The sequence below is a fragment of the Mirounga leonina genome, unplaced genomic scaffold (assembly GCF_011800145.1).
Source record: "Mirounga leonina isolate KUSES-001 unplaced genomic scaffold, KU_Mleo_1.0 Mir_173, whole genome shotgun sequence".
NCBI classification, from domain to species: domain Eukaryota; kingdom Metazoa; phylum Chordata; class Mammalia; order Carnivora; family Phocidae; genus Mirounga; species Mirounga leonina.
The window spans coordinates 88,551,332-88,569,293 of NW_023270447.1; the positions used below are offsets into that span (position 1 = coordinate 88,551,332).

A 17,962-nucleotide genomic window follows, 5' to 3' on the forward strand; every position below is an offset into this window, starting at 1 on the left:
TGAAAGGTCAGAATGAAATATTTTGGACATACAAATCTCAGAAAGTCTGTCATTCTCAGATTGGCTTTCTGAAAGAATTTCTCAAGGATTGCAACACAGCAAAACAAAAGGAACCCAAAGAGGAGGAAGATGTATCCAATGGGCAATGGTGAGCAGAAAAGCCATTATAACTTACAGAAAATTTTAAATAATTTTTTATGCATAACTAAAGAATTAATAATAATGGAGAACTAAGATCCCAGGTTAATCCCAGGAGGAAGAGAATGAGGAGGAAACTGAAAACAGAAAAAGATTCTGGTCTTTGGGAGGAGAGGATACAATTGATTAATTCCGGATATTATTGAATACTATTAAATGTACATAAGAAATTTAGAGGCTAAGTTTCACTTCAGGTAGTAGCATAAAAACTTGCGTCAGATTAACCATCCTGCCTATGACAATTATAAAGTCAGGACAAAATATTTTTAAAAACTACTATATGAAGGTAGTGGAGAGAAACCAGTGCCCTGGAAAATAAGGAAACAAACTAGTGCAGATCCATCTGTAACCATCTTTCCCCCAAGACAGTTCCTTAATTCTCTCAGCATACAAGAAATAGAATTCAAACTGAAAGTGGCAGTTTTACTGGGCTGAAAAGACAGAAGTTAGAGTTCAGGGTTCCCTGGCAGAGTAGACAGGAATTGAAGGAGGGCAGATCCTGGAAAGGAGGAAGCCCCCAGATCTGTGTACAAACATCCCCCAAATCCTTGGCTGAATCCTGGACTGCCTGTGCAGGTCACATCTCCAAGGGATCCGGTGGAAAGCAGCAACCAAAAGGCCAAAGGAGCTGAGTAGGAATTTCAGCAGCTGCCCAACTATGGAGACAGAGTTTGGATATCAAGTACAGCCAAGTTCAAGGTGCTTGGTAAACCCACTGGCTTTCTACTAAAACCCAGAAAGGCCATATTTTAGAAGTGAGGGCCACATCCCAGACTGAGGGCAAAACTGAAATAAACAACCTAACAAAGCCTATAACCAAACCACCACAGAATCAAGGTTATCAGCTGGTAATTTATTTGCCTTCTAAAACAAAATTTATCACTTTTCAGAGGGAAGGTGACAGAAACCCTTGTTCTATATCATATCATCTGCAATGTTCAGTATATGATAAAAATTTATAAGACATGAAAAGCAGGAGAATGCGTCTCATAATCAAGAGGAAAAATCAGTCAATAGAAGCAGACCCACAGATAACCTGATGCTGAGTTAACAATGATGCCAAAATAATTATCATAAATACAAAGATTTCACAGGAGAAGTGGATAGAATGGGTGAAGATATAGGGAATTTTAAGAAGTAATATAGAAAATATAACAAAGAACCAAATGGAAATCTTAGACCTGAAAAATGCTGTATCAAAAATTTTGTTTTGTTTTAGAGAATTGATAGCAGATTGGATAAAAGAAAAAAATCATTAACATGAACATCAAGACAGATGAGTAGAAAGTATTCAACCTACAGCACACAAAAAGCAAAAACGATCAGAAATTTGTCTCTGTTGGGATACTAGAAATTAGATGTACAACTTCTAAATATTTTGAAGAAAGAGAAAATGAAAACTTTAAAAAAATGATGAATCCAACAAATGGAAAGAAAAAGGGGGAAATTTAACATTAAAAAAAATCATAGTAGGGGCACCTGGCTGGCTCAGTCAGTAGAGCATGCAACTCTTGATCTCAATGTTGTGAGTTCAAACCCCACATTGGGTGTAGAGATTACTTAAATATAAAATCTTTTAGAAAGAATCATGGTAAAAAGTAAGCAAAATAAGTTTTCAGGAATAAGTCAAAACATATCAGCAATCACACAAAAAGAATGAATTAAATCCCTATTTTAAAATACGGAGATTTTCAGATTTAGTTAACAACAACAACAACAACAAAATCTATATGTTATTTACAGAAGATGCATATAAAAAGAAAGTTATGTGTTGGTTAGAACTACTTTTGAGTACAAATAACAGAAACACCACCCAACAATAGCTGACAAAGTGGGTTTATTTTTCTTGTAGAAGTCTGGGAGTATGTGGCTGCTGGTCTTTGTTGAGTAGTGTAGAGATAGTGTCTCATCATTTCTCTTGACCTTTCCTTCATGGTCACAGAAAGGCTGCCAAGGCTCCAGCCATTATATTCATAGTGAAGGCAGGAAAAGAAAAGAAGCAATACTGGTCACATTGTTTCCTTTTTCAGGAAAAACAAAAACCTTCCCAGAATTCTCAACAGACTTCTGCTTGTGTTTCATTAATCAAAACAGTTGTCACCGGGCAAGAGAAGATAGTCACTCCCACCCTATATAGTAAAAGTATACAAGAGAGAAGAGAATTCAAAATTAGTGCTCAGTAGCCAATGAATAGTGTCTCCCAAAGGTTCAAAATAAGGGGATGGAAAAGATACACTAGGCAAATATTGACCCAAGGCTAACAAGAACTGAGCTGTTACAGAGCAGTGAGAAGCTAACTGGTGGTTCTATGCTGAATATAATCAACAGGACTCAGTACACATTACCAACTCCTGCATCATAGAGGCTAGAAAGTAAAAACTTCATTTCTGATGCTCTTTTGCAGCTAAGTTGTAGATGTGAATTAGGTTTGGCCAATTACACAGACCTGTGTGAGATTTGGCAGATGAAGTTGACACAGAGGCCGTCTTTAAGCTCATAATTAAGGTCATGAAGACAAGTGTGAAAGATAGTTGTGGCAGTGGCCAGACTCAGCATTTCAGGGTCTTATCAGCAGCTTTGTGGGTAGATATGGTTGTTATGGTAACAGCTTCAGTAGCCTTAGTGGCTTCCTAATCCTAGTTTCCTTATGTCTGAATTAAAACTATGATGATATGGTCTTCAACTCAACAGTTCCAGAGAGGCCTCCTGATTATGACTCCTCCATTTTTCCAGGGATTTTATAAGCACTTAATTTCCTGTTTTAAACTCCTTTCTGCATAAAATACAGAGTGGTTTCTATTTTCTGCACTGAACTCCAAAACTGATACCAAGTGTGCGTGCATGCAACACACACACACACACACACACACACCCCACCCATCATCTTGGGATAATAGGGCCCTCAGGTGACTTTCAGAAGCATATGCAAACCCCCTCTGGAAGAACTCAACCTCAGTCCAAACCTCAAAGAATTCCTACTGAATAAAAAATGAAATAGAGGGAAATGAACACTTCCTAAGCAAAAATCACAAGATACACAAGGAAACAAAGCACCATAAAGAACAGCAGAAACCACAGACAGCAGACACAATTACAAAGACTTCTGATTTTATCAGATACAGAACATAAAATACATGTGTTTGGTATGTTTAAACAAATAAATATGTACATAGAACAAATAGATTTGAAAAAGAATAAAATAAAACATTTAAAAATAAACTTTATATGTAATAATTACAACGAATAGTTAAGTGGATGCTCCAGCCACCAAATTGAACACAGATGAAGAATTAATGAACTACCTGGTGGATTTGAAAAATATCACAGAGAATGCAGTACCAAAGCACAAAGAGAAGGAAAACACGAAAAAGAGTTTGAGACAAAATATAGAACAAAAGTTGGTAAGTTATGTTGTCTGGAAGGAGAGACCAAAGGGAATGAGAAAGAAGTAATATTTGAAAATATAATGGATGAGAATTAGCCAGAATTGTTCAAATATACCAAGGCTCAAATTCAAAAATCCAATAAATCCCAACAGGTTAAAAGAAGGAAGGGAGAGAGGGAGAGAAGGAAGGAGGAAAGTAGATCCACAAATCATAGATTTGCAGTGAGACTGGAAGATACCAAAGAAAAGCAAAAATTTTGGAGGCAGCAAGAGCAAGGGGATGAAACAAATCACCTACAAAGGAATAACAAGTAGATGACTAACTTCTCAACTGCAATAATCAATGTCAGAAGAAAGATAATAGTTAAAAGAAAACACTGTTGAACCAGATTTTTTAAAAAATAATTCCTCTACATGCTGTTCACAAGACATGCTTCCAAAACATACACTAAAAAAATTGAAAATATAGATAAAGATAAATTGGAAAACAGTAGCCAAGAGAAAGCTGGAACAGCTATCAAACATCAGACAAAATAGATAAGAAAGCAAAAATTGTTACCCGTGATAAAGAGGACTACATAATGACAAAAATTTGCAATTCACCAGGAAAAGATAATGATTCTAAACTTTTAAGCACCCAATAATATAGCCTCAAAATATATACAGCATGTATTTACAGATCTATGAGAAGAGACTGACAAATCCACTGTTATGGTGGGAAAGTTTAGTATAACTTTTCTTAGCACTTGACAGATCAAGTGTGTAAGAAATAAGTAAGGACAGAGATTTGACCAGAACAATTAACAAGCTTGATTTAAAGAAATTTTTTTTAAGATTTTATTTTTAAGTAATCTCTACACCCAACATGGGGCTCGAACCCACAACCTGGAGATCAAGGGTCACAGGCTCCACCAACTGAGCCAGCCAGGCACCACTAACAAGCTTGATTTAATGAATATATAACTATTGTGCCCAGCAATTAAAGAATACACATTCTTTTTTTTAACTGAAATTTTTTTAAAAGATTTATTTATTTGAGAAGAGAGAGAGCGCACGCATGCGCACGAGTAGGAGGAGGGGAGAGGGAGAAAGAGAATCATCAAGCAGGCTCCCCATTGAGTGAGGAGCCTGTATTAAGGCTCCATCCCAGGACCCCAAGATCATGACCTGAACTGAAATCAAGTCAGGTGCTTAACCAACTGAGCTACCAGGTGACCATTAACTGAACTTTTTTATTGAACAATAACATATATAGAGAAGAGTATGTGAATCAAAAATATATGACCTAATGAATTCTCGTGAGGTTGACACACTACAGACCTAGGACTTGGATTATATCAGGAAATAGAACTTTATGACACCCTCAAACCCTTTTTCTTGCCCCTACACCACCCACAGTCACAGTCCATGCTACAGGAAACCACCATCCTGACTTCAAATGCTTAAGTGATTAATTTTGCCCATATTTACTTATTATAAATGACATCATACAGTAGTACTCTTTTGTGTCTCTTTTGCTCAATATTATGTTTATGAGATTTATGTGTGTAGGAATATCTTTTTCATTCTTATTTCATTGTATGAATAAACCACATTTACCCATTCTTCTGGGTTTTTTGTTCTTTTTTTTTAAGATTTTATTTATTTATCCAAGACAGAGATCATGAGCAGGGGGGGAAGGGTAGAGGGAGAAGCAGACTCCCTGCTGAGCAGGGAACCCAATGCAGGACTCAATCCCAGGACCCTGAAATCACAACCTGAGCTGAAGGCAGACACTTAACCAACTGAGCCATGCAGGCGCCCTCCATACTTCTGTTGATGGACATTTAGATCGTTGCCTCTTTGCAAGTAGCACAAATGGTGCTAGGATGAACATTTTTTTTTAACCTTTATTATTATTTTTCTTTTAGTAATCTCTATACCCAATGTGGGGCTTGAATTCACAACCCCGAAATCAAGAGTCATGTACTCTACCAACTGAGCCAGTTGGGTGTCCCAGGATGAACATTCTTGTAAATGTCTTCTGATGATCATGTGTATGTATTTCTGTTGGGTATGTTTAGCTTATGTTTAGCCTTTGCAGACATTGCCCAAAAGGTTTCTAAATGGCTGTAGCAATTTACATTCCCACCAGAAGTATGTGAATGTTTTAGTTGTCCCACAGCTCATCAGTGGTTGGTAGCATTCTACCTCTTCATTTTAGCCATTCTGATGGATGTGAGAAGACCCATTCTTTTCAACCACATGTGAAATATTTACAAAAGTTGACCAACTGTTAGGTTTCACATATTTCACAGGATTGGTACCATACAGACCAGTCTCTCTGACCACACTACAATTAAGTTAGAAATCAGTGACAAAATATAGAAAGATAAACTGGAAAAAATGCATACACTTGGAAGTAATCAGAACTGAACGCTGACACAAACTGACATCAGTATATAGAAACAATGTTTAATCTTTGCTATGTATGTTGGAAAAGAAGAAAATCTCAAAATAAATGAACCAAGCACTCAATTTCAGAATTTAAAAAGTTTGGAAAGGAAAGAATAAGAGTAGAAATTTCTGAAAAGCTAGGAAAACATAAAATAGAAAGTATTATCGGGGCGCTTGGGTGGCTCAGTCAGTTAAGCTTTTGACTTGGGCTCAGGTCATGATCTCAGGGTCCTGAGATCAAGCCCCGCATTGGGCTCCATCCATGCTGGGCAAGGAGCCTGCTTAAGACTCTCTCTCTCCTTTTCCTCTGCCCCTCCCCACCCCTCTATCCCTCCTAAAAAAAAAAAAAAAAAAAAAAAAAAAATATATATATATATATATATATATATATATATATATATATATATATTATTAAAGCTAATATCAACATTTATGCCAATACATTTGAAAACTTAGATAAAGTAGTAGATACCTTCCTGGAAAAAACACAATTACTGAAACCATCTCAGGAAGAAATAAAGAACTCGAATAATCCTGTTACCTGAAAAGAATTTTTTTTTAAATATGGAATGCTTCAGGAATTTGTGTGTCATCCTTGTGCAGGGGCCCTGCTCATCTTCTCTGTATCATTCCAATTTTAGTACATGTTCTGCCAAAGCTACTTGAAAAGAATTTGAATGGTGGTGTCTCAAAAAGCTAAACAGAGAATTACCATAGGATCCAGCAATTCCCCTCTTAGGTGTGCATACAAAAGAAGTGAAAATAGGTACTCAAAACAAATGGTTGTACATGAATATTCACAGCAGCACTATTCACAACTGCCAGAAGGTGGAAACAACCCAAATGACTATCAATGGATGAATGGATGAACGAAATATGGCAGACCCATACAACAGGATCTCATTCAAGCTTAAAAATGAAATTCTGACACATGCTGCAATGTTGATGAACCTTGAAACATTCTGCTAAGTGAAAGAAGCCAGACTCAAAAGGTCACACACAGGATAATCCCATTTATGTCAAATATCCAGAATAGGTAAATCCATAGAGACAGAATGTGGAGGAGAGACTACCAGGGCCTCGGGGAGGGGGAAGTAGTGACTGCTAATGGGGACAGTCTCCTTAGGGAACGCTGAAATGTTTTGGAACTGGATAGAGGTGATGGTTGCACAACACTGTGAATTTCTAAATGCCACTGAACTGTATGCTTTAAAGTGGATACTTTTATGTTCTATGAATTTTAGCTCAATTAAAACAAAAATCTCACCACAAAGAAAACACCAGACCCAGATAGATTCAGAGGCAAATTGCATTAAACATTCAAATAAATAAACATGCATATATTTATGAATGATTAAAATTATGTACATATATAATTTTAATCATTCACAAATGTTTCTGTAGAAAAGAAGAAGGACTCTTCCCACTCAAGGTATGACTTTAGCATAACCTTGACACGAAAAATCATACAAGAAAGGAAAATGCCAGTTCAACCTCCACATGAGATGCAAAAAATCCTAGATTAAATACTTGCCTAACAGAATTTAGTAACATATAAAAAAGATAAAACATTATAAACCAAGTTGGTTTATCTCAGGCATGTAAGAGTAGTTCACTAGAAAATGTACTAACATAATTCATGACATTAATGGATTAAAGAAGAAAAACCGTATGATCTTAACTGAGAAACTTAGGACAGTCATTTAATAAATTTCAACATCTACTTATGACAACAACTTAGCAATCAAAGAATGGAAGTGCATTTCCCTAACCTAATAAATAATATTATGATAGTCGTGAGATGGGGAAACTAAAGGGACCCCATGAAAATGCTTTTTTTGCTCCTTTTCCTGCTTCTGTTCTTGCTAGGATCTGCCCCCACCTTACACAGGTCTTATAGAACAGTTAATGTATGTCCTCTTTTTGGAGGTCAAGGACTTAACAATTCTTTTCAGGCTTCCAGCACAATAGATAATATCCAAGGAGTGACTGGGAGGGGTTGTCATGAGCGTTTTCTAGACCACTGGCTCACCAAGACCCCTGGCTCCAGGGCATAAGTGACTTATGGAGAACACCTAAACACTCACCTTTGTTTTAACCAGTTCCTGGGTGGTGGAGAAAACACATCACCAGATTACAATCCTCAATAAAAACCCCAAAGCCCGAGCAAAGATAAGATTCACTCTCCTTTCCTTCCCAAGTCTCCCGGATGCTGTGTCCTTATCTGCACACCCTGTCTTCAATAAACTCTGCTCTCACTTTGTCTCGGCTCACATTTGATTTCCATCCTGTGCAAGGCCAGGGACTCTCTTGGCTGGTCTTTGTGGGACTCCCTCTGGGTCCTCAGACCCAGCCAGCCTACATGGGTTGGAATAATGCCCCCTGCAACCCGCCCCCTCTAAAGATGGCCCATTCTTATCTCCAAAACCTATACATTACCATTCATGGCAAAAAGGACTCTGAAGACATGATTAGGGTTCAGGACCTTGAAATGGGAGATTATCTTGGATTATCCAGGTGGTCCAGTCTGATCACATGAATCCTTTAATGTGGAGCACCTTTTCTGGCTGCAGTAGGTCAGAGGGAGATGTGGCTATGGAAGGATCATTGATGCAACATCACTGACTTTGAAGTTGGAGGGCGGAGTCACAACCAAGGAATGTGGGTGCCTCTAGAAGCTGGAGAAGTCAAGGAAGTGGATACTTCTTTAGTGTCTCCAGAAGGAAGCACAATCCTGTCCACACCTTGATTTTTGCCCAGTGAGACCCTGTCAGATGTCTACCCTCCAGAACTGTAAAATAATATATTTGTGTTGTTAAACCACTAAAATCATAGTATTTTGTAACAATAACAATAAAGATGGAATACGAGTATATACCAAAAATGACAACTCTACAACAAATGTTATATTTAATTCCCTTTAAAATCCAATGTGACCTACGTTGCCCATTTTGATCACTTGAATTTAGCATTGCACTGAAGATCCTAACCAGGATAGAATGGCAAGAAAAATAAATAAAACATTTAAGGATTGGAAAGAGAGAAATAAATTGTCATTCTTTGCTGATGATATGAATAGATATATGAAAATTTTAAAAATAATTTATGGCTACATTATATTAGAATAAGAGAATTTGTAAAGGTTGGATACACGATCAATATATAAAAGTACATATCTGCATTTCTATATACCAGCAACAATCAGAAAACAATTTTTAAAAGGTCTTTATAATATCAGAAATAAAAAAAGAACTGAAAGGTGGGAAGGAAGGAAGAGCTAATAATAAATCTAACAAAAGATGTGCAAGCCTTTGCTGGAGAAATTAACAAGATTTTATTGAAAAGACATTAGATGTTAAAGGACACCTAAATGAATGGAAAGCAGATTATATTCTTGGATAAGACTCAGTAACAGAAAGATGTCAACTTTCCACAAGTTGCTCTACAAATTCAATGCAATCCCAATTAAGAATTCCACGAGTTATTTTTTGTGAGATTTGGCAAGCCGATTCTAACATTTCTCTGGAAGAGCTGAGGCTGCCAATAGCCAGGGTACGCCTGAAGAAAATGAGAGACTTGCCTCCACCAGGTAAAGAAATTGGATAGAGCCCAGAAACAAAGCACTTATGGAAGTTTGCTTTCAGACAGAACTGGAACTGCAGATTAGTGGGGAATAAATGGATTCACCAATTGGTGCTGGGACAACTAATTAACCATGTGGGAAAATAATGAAATCAGATCCCTACCTCAACATACATAAAATTAATTCCAGGTAGATTGAAGACTTACATGTGAAATACAAATCTGTAAATAATTTAGAAAACAATAAAAGTGGAAGTCTTCATGATCTTTTTTTTATTAACATATAATGTAATGTATTATTTGTTTCAGGGGTACAGCTCTGTGATTCATCACCTTACACAATACACAGCACTTACCCCAACACATACCCTCCCCAATGTCCATCACCCAGCCACCCCATCCCTCCCACCCATTCATGATCTAGAAATAGAAAAGAATTTAGCACAAACTATAAAGACAAAAATTGACAGATTCTACTATATTAAAATTAAGAATTTCCGTTTTATCACGGATACCATGAAGAATAAAAAGGGCAAGCCACAATCCAGAAGAATATACTTGCAACATATATAAATAATAGGTTTTTTTGTTTTTTCTTTATTATTTATTTAAACAAAAGCAAAAACACTTCATCCATTTCTCCGCCATTTCTTCTCATAGGGAGAATTCCTACAAATCAGAAAGAAAAAACCAAAAACCCAACAGAAAAATAAGCAAAAGACAGTCATTACAGAGAAGGAAAAAAACACATGGAAAGATGCTTCATGAATAATCAGGAAAATGCAAATTAAAGTCTCAAGTAGATACTATTTCACACCCACCATATTGGCACTAATTTGAAAGCCTGACTATAGCTAGTGTTGTCCGGAAGTGAGACAGGAATCATTCGCTGTGCTCGAAGTATAAAGCACCATAACCATGTGGGAGATGGGTTAGCATTTCTTAGTGTGGGGATTCTTAACCTGGGGTAGACAAATGGAACTTGGGGCTCTGTAAACTTCAATGAGGAAAAAAAAAGAAAAACTATGTATTTTTGCTAACTTTTAACTGAAACTTGGTATTTTCTTCTATTAGCAATCAAACCAAAGTAGTATTAGTCATGCCTATGACTTCCACCAAAAGAATATAGATTATCACATTACCACATTAAACTTGTTGCTGATATCTCAAACTATCATTTATGTTCATCACAACTTCAAAATTAGGGTATGTATGGGGCACCTGGGTGGCTCAGTCGGTTAAGTGTCTGACTCTTAGTCTCAGCTCAGGTCTGGATCTCAGAGTTGTGACTTCAAGCCCTGCACTGCACTCCCTGCTGGGTGTGGAGCCTACTTAGAAAAAAAAAAATTAGGGTGGGTATGAGACTGATGACTAAATATTACCATTTAATGGTAGGAGGACATATATTTTATCATGAATTTGCTTTCTTAATATTTTGAAAACTATATTCCAATATAATTGGTTTTCTTTGTAATCCTATGTATTCTATTTTACATATTTTTAAATGTTATTCTAAGAAAGTGTCCAATGGTTTCACTAGTGTGCAAAAGGGGTCCATGAAACATAAGCAGTTAAGAACCCCTGTCAGGGGGCGCCTGGGTGGCTCAGTCGTTAAGCATCTGCCTTCGGCTCAGGTCATGATCCCAGGGTCCTGGGATCGAGCCCCGCATCAGGCTCCCTGCTCGGCGGGAAGCCTGCTTCTCCCTCTCCCACTCCCCCTGCTTGTGTTCCCTCTCTCGCCGTGTCTCTCTCTGTCAAATAAATAAAATCTTTAAAAAAAAAAAAAAAAAAAAGAACCCGTCAGTCCTACAATAAAGCATGAGCAGTCCACAGCAAAGTGTTGCCCTGGAAAAGCTCCTGCACGTGGGTATCAGGAGACATGTGCACAGCATTGGAAGTGACCCAAATGTTCATCAGTGTACAATGGACAAATTGTGGGATATTCATGCAGTGAATTCATGAAAGTGGTTACCTTTGGGTCTTAGGTTGCGGGTTATGACTGGGAAGAATCATGCAGTAAAACACTGGTAAAGTTCCTTTTCTTAATTTGGGTGGTGAGTAAACAACCATTCATTTAAAACTGTACCTCTGCATTTTCCTTTTTTATTATTTTTAATTTTTAATTTTAATTTTAATTTTTTTTAGAGAGAGAGAGAGCATGTGCATGCGGTGGTGGGATTGGTGGGGGGAGAGGTAGAGAGAGAGAGAGAATCCCAAGCAGGCTCCATTCCCAAAGCAGAGCCCAATGCAGGGCTTGATCCCAAGACCCTGAGATCATGACCTGAGCCGAAATCAAGCCCAACTGACTGAGCCACCCAGGTGTCCCATGACATCTGCATTTTCATCCACTCTTTGTATGTAAGCTATTTCACAAAGAATATTTTTAAATAAAAAGATGGATATGGAAGCAACCCACATGCCCATCAACAGATGAATGGATAAAGAAGAGGTGGCATGTATACACAATGGAATATTACTCAGCCTTAAAAAAGAATGAAATCTTGCCATTTGCAACAACATGGATGGATCTAGAGTGTATGATGCTAAGTGAAGTAAGTCAATCAGAGAAAGACAAATACCATATGGTTTCACTGATATGAAGAATTTAAGAAACAAAACAGAGGCACCTGGCTGGCTTAGTCAATAGACCATGTGACTCTTGATCTTGGGGCTGTGAGTTCAAGCCCCGTGTTGGGCATGGAGCCTACTTAATTAAAAAAAAAGAAAAGAAAAAAGAAAACAAACCAACAAAGAAAAAAAGAGATAAACCAAAAAACACACTCAACTATGGAGAACAAACTGATGGTCACCAGAGGGGAGGTAGGTGGGGGGAGGGCGGAAATACATAAAGGGGATTAAAGATTACACTTGTCATGATGAGCACTGAGTAATGTATAGAGTTGTTGACTTACTTTATTTGCACCCGGAAGTAATGTAACACTGTATGTAAATATATTGGAATTAAAATTTAGAAAAAAAGGGTGGATAATAACAAGCATTGTTGAGGACGGGGGAAGCAGGCAAATTGGAGAACAACTCGGCCATATCTATCAAAATTAATGTGCCTGCTTTTTGATCTTACAAACTCTAATTTTTAGAGTTCACACTTGCACAAAGATGTACACACAAATTTGTCCCTAAAATGTTTTCTTAAATATTGAATAACTGTAAAAAAAAAACTTAAAAATCCTTTAATATCACCAACAAAAAAACGAAAGAACCTGATTCAAAAATGGGCAAGAGCCTAAACAGACATTTCTCCAAAGCAGACATACAGATGTCTAAGAAGCACATGAAAAGGCGCTCAGCATCACTAATCATTAGGGAAGTGTAAATCAAAACCACAGCGAGCTATCACCTCACACACATTAGGATGGCTACTATCATTTTTTCTAAAAGAAGAAAAGCATACATGTTGGGGAGGATGCAGAGACACTGGAACCCTTGTGCATTGTTGGTGGAAATGTAAAAATGGTGCAGCCGCTGTGGAAAACAACTTAGTGGCTTCTCAAAAAATTAGAAATGGAATTACCATTTCTAGAAGATCCAGAAGTCCACTTCTGGGTGTGTACCCAAAAGAATTGAAAGCAACCTCTCCAAGAGATATATGTACACCCGTGTTCCCAGCAGCATTATTCACAGTAGCTAAAATGTGGAAGCAGCCTGTCCATCAATAGATGCATGGATGAACAAAACACAGTCCGTCCATACAGTGGAATCTTACTCAACCTTAAAAAAGAAGGAAATTCTGACACGTGCTACAACATGGATGAACCTTGAGGACATTGAGCTAAATGACATGAGGCAGTCGCAAAAAGACAAATACTATATGATTTATAGTCATAATTCATAGATTTATTCATAGATTCAGAATATAGTCAAATTCATAGAAACAGAAAATAGAACGATGGTTTCCAGGGGCTGGGAGAGGGAGGGAATGGGGAGTTCATTTTTAATGGGGACAGAGTTTCAGTGTGGCAAGATGAGAAAAGTTCTGGAGATGGAATTTTGCACAATATGAATGTGCTTAATGCTACTCAACTGTATAGTTTTAAATGGCTAAGATGAGGGGCGCCTGGCTGGCTCAGTCAGTAGAACACGCAACTCTTAATCTTGGGGTTGTAGGTTTAAGCCCCATTTTGGGTGTAGAGATTACTTAAAAAAATAAAATCCCTTTTTAAATAGAAAGGGAAAAGGAAAAACAAGGTGTAGAACTTCCTTTGGTGTTTAAAAAATTATTTAAAAAATGGCTAAGATGACAAATTTTATGCGATGTGTATTTTACCACATTTTTAAAAATTGGAGGAAAAAGTCCATCAGTAGAGGATTGGTTACAATACATCTGTGCTGTTCAACTGTCACATAGACAACCCACCTGGTATGGGCAGATCTCTAAGACATTTTAAGTTTTTTTTTAAAAAATCGAATCTGCGGGCACCTGGGTGCCTCAGTTGGTTAAGCGACTGCCTTCGGCTCAGGTCATGATCCTGGAGTCCCGGGATCGAGTCCCACATCGGGCTCCCTGCTCAGCGGGGGGTCTGCTTCTCCCTCTGCCCTCTTCCCTCTCATACTCTCTGTCTCTCATTCTCTCTCTCTCAAATAAATAAATAACATCTTAAAAAAAAAAAATCGAATCTGCAAAACAATGCACACAATAGGATCCTATTTTATTTATCCCAGAATAATTTTTAAAACTCTAATGTGCATATCTATGTGTATGTGCAACCTATTAGAATGTGTGTGGGTGTGGATGTGTATTATTAGACATTGGGAAGTTCACAGAAACTAGACTGGAAGAGAGACCCCAAAGTGGGACTTTGGGGCAAGACTGGGGCAAGCGAGGGCAGGAAGGCACACTTCTGAGTCCTGCATTGTGTATTCATGTATCATCTGAGTCTTTTCCAATGAGCAGGTATTGACGTATCCATTGCATAATTAAATTTTTTAAAAAGTGTTTTAAGACTCAGGTGGCACTGAGCTAGATGCCTCATGGAATAATGACATAGTATTATCCACAATCCAGAGATAATTTGCTCTGCCCTAAGTACGCTGAGTGGCTGTCATTCTCGGATAAGGGACGGAGATGCATAACCAAGTATTAGAAAAGAAGGTGATCTCATTCTTGCTCGTGAACGTGCACGTTTTATTCCTGCATTGATTCACCATGTAAAACGAAGGGACAGTCTCAGGCTCTAGGGTGCGGCTATCAGCTTATGTACCATCTTCTACCTGCCTCTCACCTGGTTAAGTCATCTTCACAGGGCTGGCACCTTACAACCCCCCATCCCCAGGGCCGGTCATTCAGCAACGGGAATGGAGAGAATTGGGCTTTTTGTGAAACTGACCACACACCGCACCATGTTGGGGCCCCGAGGCTCGGGGCAGGCAGGGCCCAAGGCCTCCACCCAATGGCCGGGCTGGAAGGACAGATCCTCGGAACACAGGAATTCAGGACTGACACTGGCTACATTCCATCTGGTTGTAAAAACAAAGCACCACTTTCTCTTCAGTAAACTTGGTGAAATTATTCTCCCTTTGAAAGAAGAAACCTCAGCCAAGCATACTTTTTATGGCTTTTTTTTTTTTTTTTTAATACTGAAACAGAGATGTGGATCCATCGAGGCCCAGCGCCCTGATCCTGGTTGCTCTCTTGTAAGGTAGCTCCCCAGATTCTATTGTCCCCAACCCAAGGGTTGCATCTGTAGATGGCTACTGCATTACCTAGTTTTGTTCTTGTCTTTGTTTTTTAAGACAACGAACTTATCATTCGAATGTTTCTTTTTTAAAGACTTTTGTCTTTTTATTATTATTTTTTAAAGATTTTATTTATTTATTTTGACAGAGAGACAGAGAGACAGCGAGAGAGGGAACACAAGCAGGGGGAGAGGGAGAGGGAAAAGCAGGCTTCCTGCCGGGCGGGGAGCCTGATGCGGGGCTTGATCCCAGGACCCTGGGATCATGACCTGAGCCAAAGGCAGACGCTTAACGACTGAGCCACCCAGGCACCCCTGTGGTTTTTTTTTTTTTTTTAAAGTAATCTCTACCCCCAACATAGGGCTCAAACGCACGACCTCAAGATCAAAAGTCGCATGCTCGGGGCCCCTGGGTGGCTCAGTCGTTAAGCATCTGCCTTCGGCTCAGGTCATGATCCCAGAGTCCTGGGATCGAGCCCCACATCAGGCTCCCTGCTCAGCGGGAGGCCTGCTTCTCCCTCTCCCACTCCCCCTGCTTGTGTTCCCTCTCTCGCTGTGTCTCTCTCTGTCAAATAAATAAATAAAATCTTTAAAAAAAAAAAAGTCGCATGCTCCACTGACTGAGCCAGCCAGGTGCCCCTCTCATGTTATTTTTAAGCCAAGTAAAAATTTCCAAGAGCAGGCTGAACTCAAAAACAGAGTACTTTTTAAAAAGAAAAGACCCTTGGGCGCCTGGGTGGCTCAGTCGTTGGGCATCTGCCTTCGGCTCAGGTCATGATCCCAGGGTCCTGGGATCGAGTTCCGCATCAGACTCCCTGCTCAGCGGGAGGCCTGCTTCTCCCTCTCCCACTCCCCCTGCTTGTGTTTCCTCTCGCTGTGTCTCTGTCAGATAAATAAATAAAATCTTAAAAATAAAAAGTGATGACATGGTCACACACAGAACTGAAAAAGCAAAAGAAAGCAGCAGAGCCATGAGGCCCGATGGGGAGACCTCATCTGGTTTGACAATCGTTGCGGCTGGCCCAGGACTGGTTTGGGAACCTGGAACAGCCCCTTCGGGTTGCAGGAAGCAGAGGATGGCGGTGATGAAGATGATAGTGATGGTGGAAATGGTGAGCAGGTGAAGCCTTCCTCCAGGCCCCATGGGAGCCCCCAGGCCTGGGGCCTCAGGTCAGAGCTGGGACAGGGCCAAGGGCCAGCTCCAGAAGGACCCCACGCTAGGAGCAAACAGGATGTGTCCCGGCCAGATGCAGACAGGATTTCCTGCAGCCCCTTCCTGCACACCTCACTGCTGATGACTTTGCAGGCAGGTGTGACTTAGGAAGGTCCCCTAACTAAGGGCAAAGATAGGGAATTTCCTTAAAAAAAAAAAAAAGCTGAGATTATTCTGCAGGAAAATTTAATGTTCTCCTCATTCCTTAGGGAACCAACACCCTAGAATAGAGAACACATAACCAGACTCTAAGATGAGACAGTTGGTCACACTAAAAATACATTTCATGTTTCACAGTTTAAGAAAAGGTACTTCCCTTTTACTGTGGCCTTCGATCCTTCCGGCAATCCTGTACAGCACAGGACAGACAAGTTCTCAACCTCTAAAGAGACAAGGTTTTTCTCCTTTTTGCAACGGATGGCAACTCCAGCCACGTTGTAAGGCTGCCAGCATTGAAGATTGGGTTGAAAGGGGCAGCACGCGAATCTCTCCGTACACATTTTCTCTACGACAGAATCAGTGCCCGAACAGGGGGCAGAACGGGGTGACATGCGCTATGATCCCTCTTGTGTAGAGTGTGAAGGAAATGAGTCACCTAGCTCAGTGCTCGGTACCCAGTAGGTGCTCAACAAGCTGTCCTACTATTCAGCCCTGGGGACCCAATCAAAGCCTTTCACCTTAATATCCTACATCACACCGAAAGACAGTCACTGACTTCCCCTTCCGAAGAGCAGTCTGGCCGTCACTTCCCTGGACAGGCCCCAGGAATGGAGCCTGGCCGCCTCCTGCCCAGCGCTGGGCTGTGTCCCGCCAGGGCATGTTCTCCTTTCTCGGGAGGACTGAGCTCCGGGCTAGAGCTTGATTTCTGGACCCACTCTCCTCCATAACCATCCGGGCGACCTGGGCAGACTGAGGGAGCTCCCAAAGCTGTGGCTAGTGTCCCTAAGGTTGAGTGGACAAAGTGGGGGCCAAAGTCCCTCTAACTTTGACCTTCGGTGACCCCGGGCCTAGGAGGGGTCATCCAGTCAAGCTGGACGGGCCACACCCCTAAACTCCAACTCCAGGTACTTCCAAATGTTCCCAGGTTTTGTCTGCCTCCCCCTCTCCCCCTAGAAGGAGGGCAGCAGGTGTGTTTAGCACAGAAAAGCTGTAGCTGGAGAGAGGGTGGAGGCTCCTGCCTGTTATCAATGTGCCTAAAGCCAGTAATTCTTGACCTAGCCAGAAACGGCCCTAGGTTTAGATAAGGCAGTCCTGCGGCCCCTGCCCCAAAAACTGTCAGGAAAAAACCCTTCCCGACAACACCTGAGCTCTGATAAAGGATCCTCTCAGAAATGCTCTTTCATTGTCAGCCATTCTGGAACTACCTTTTCTGGCTGCCCCAAGGGCACAAAAATTCAAATTATCTACTTCGCTGGTTCCCTTCCTGTCGATCCCTCTAAAATTCCAGGGAGCTTA

General features: G+C 40.0%; 1 non-coding gene across 1 annotated transcript; it reads right to left on the reverse strand.

Annotated features, from left to right (window-relative positions):
- Positions 1–6,577: 6,577 nt before the first annotated feature.
- On the reverse strand, positions 6,578–6,681 carry LOC118020417. The gene has a single exon (XR_004681859.1). It is a non-coding gene; the product is annotated as a U6 spliceosomal RNA (small nuclear RNA).
- Positions 6,682–17,962: the final 11,281 nt, after the last annotated feature.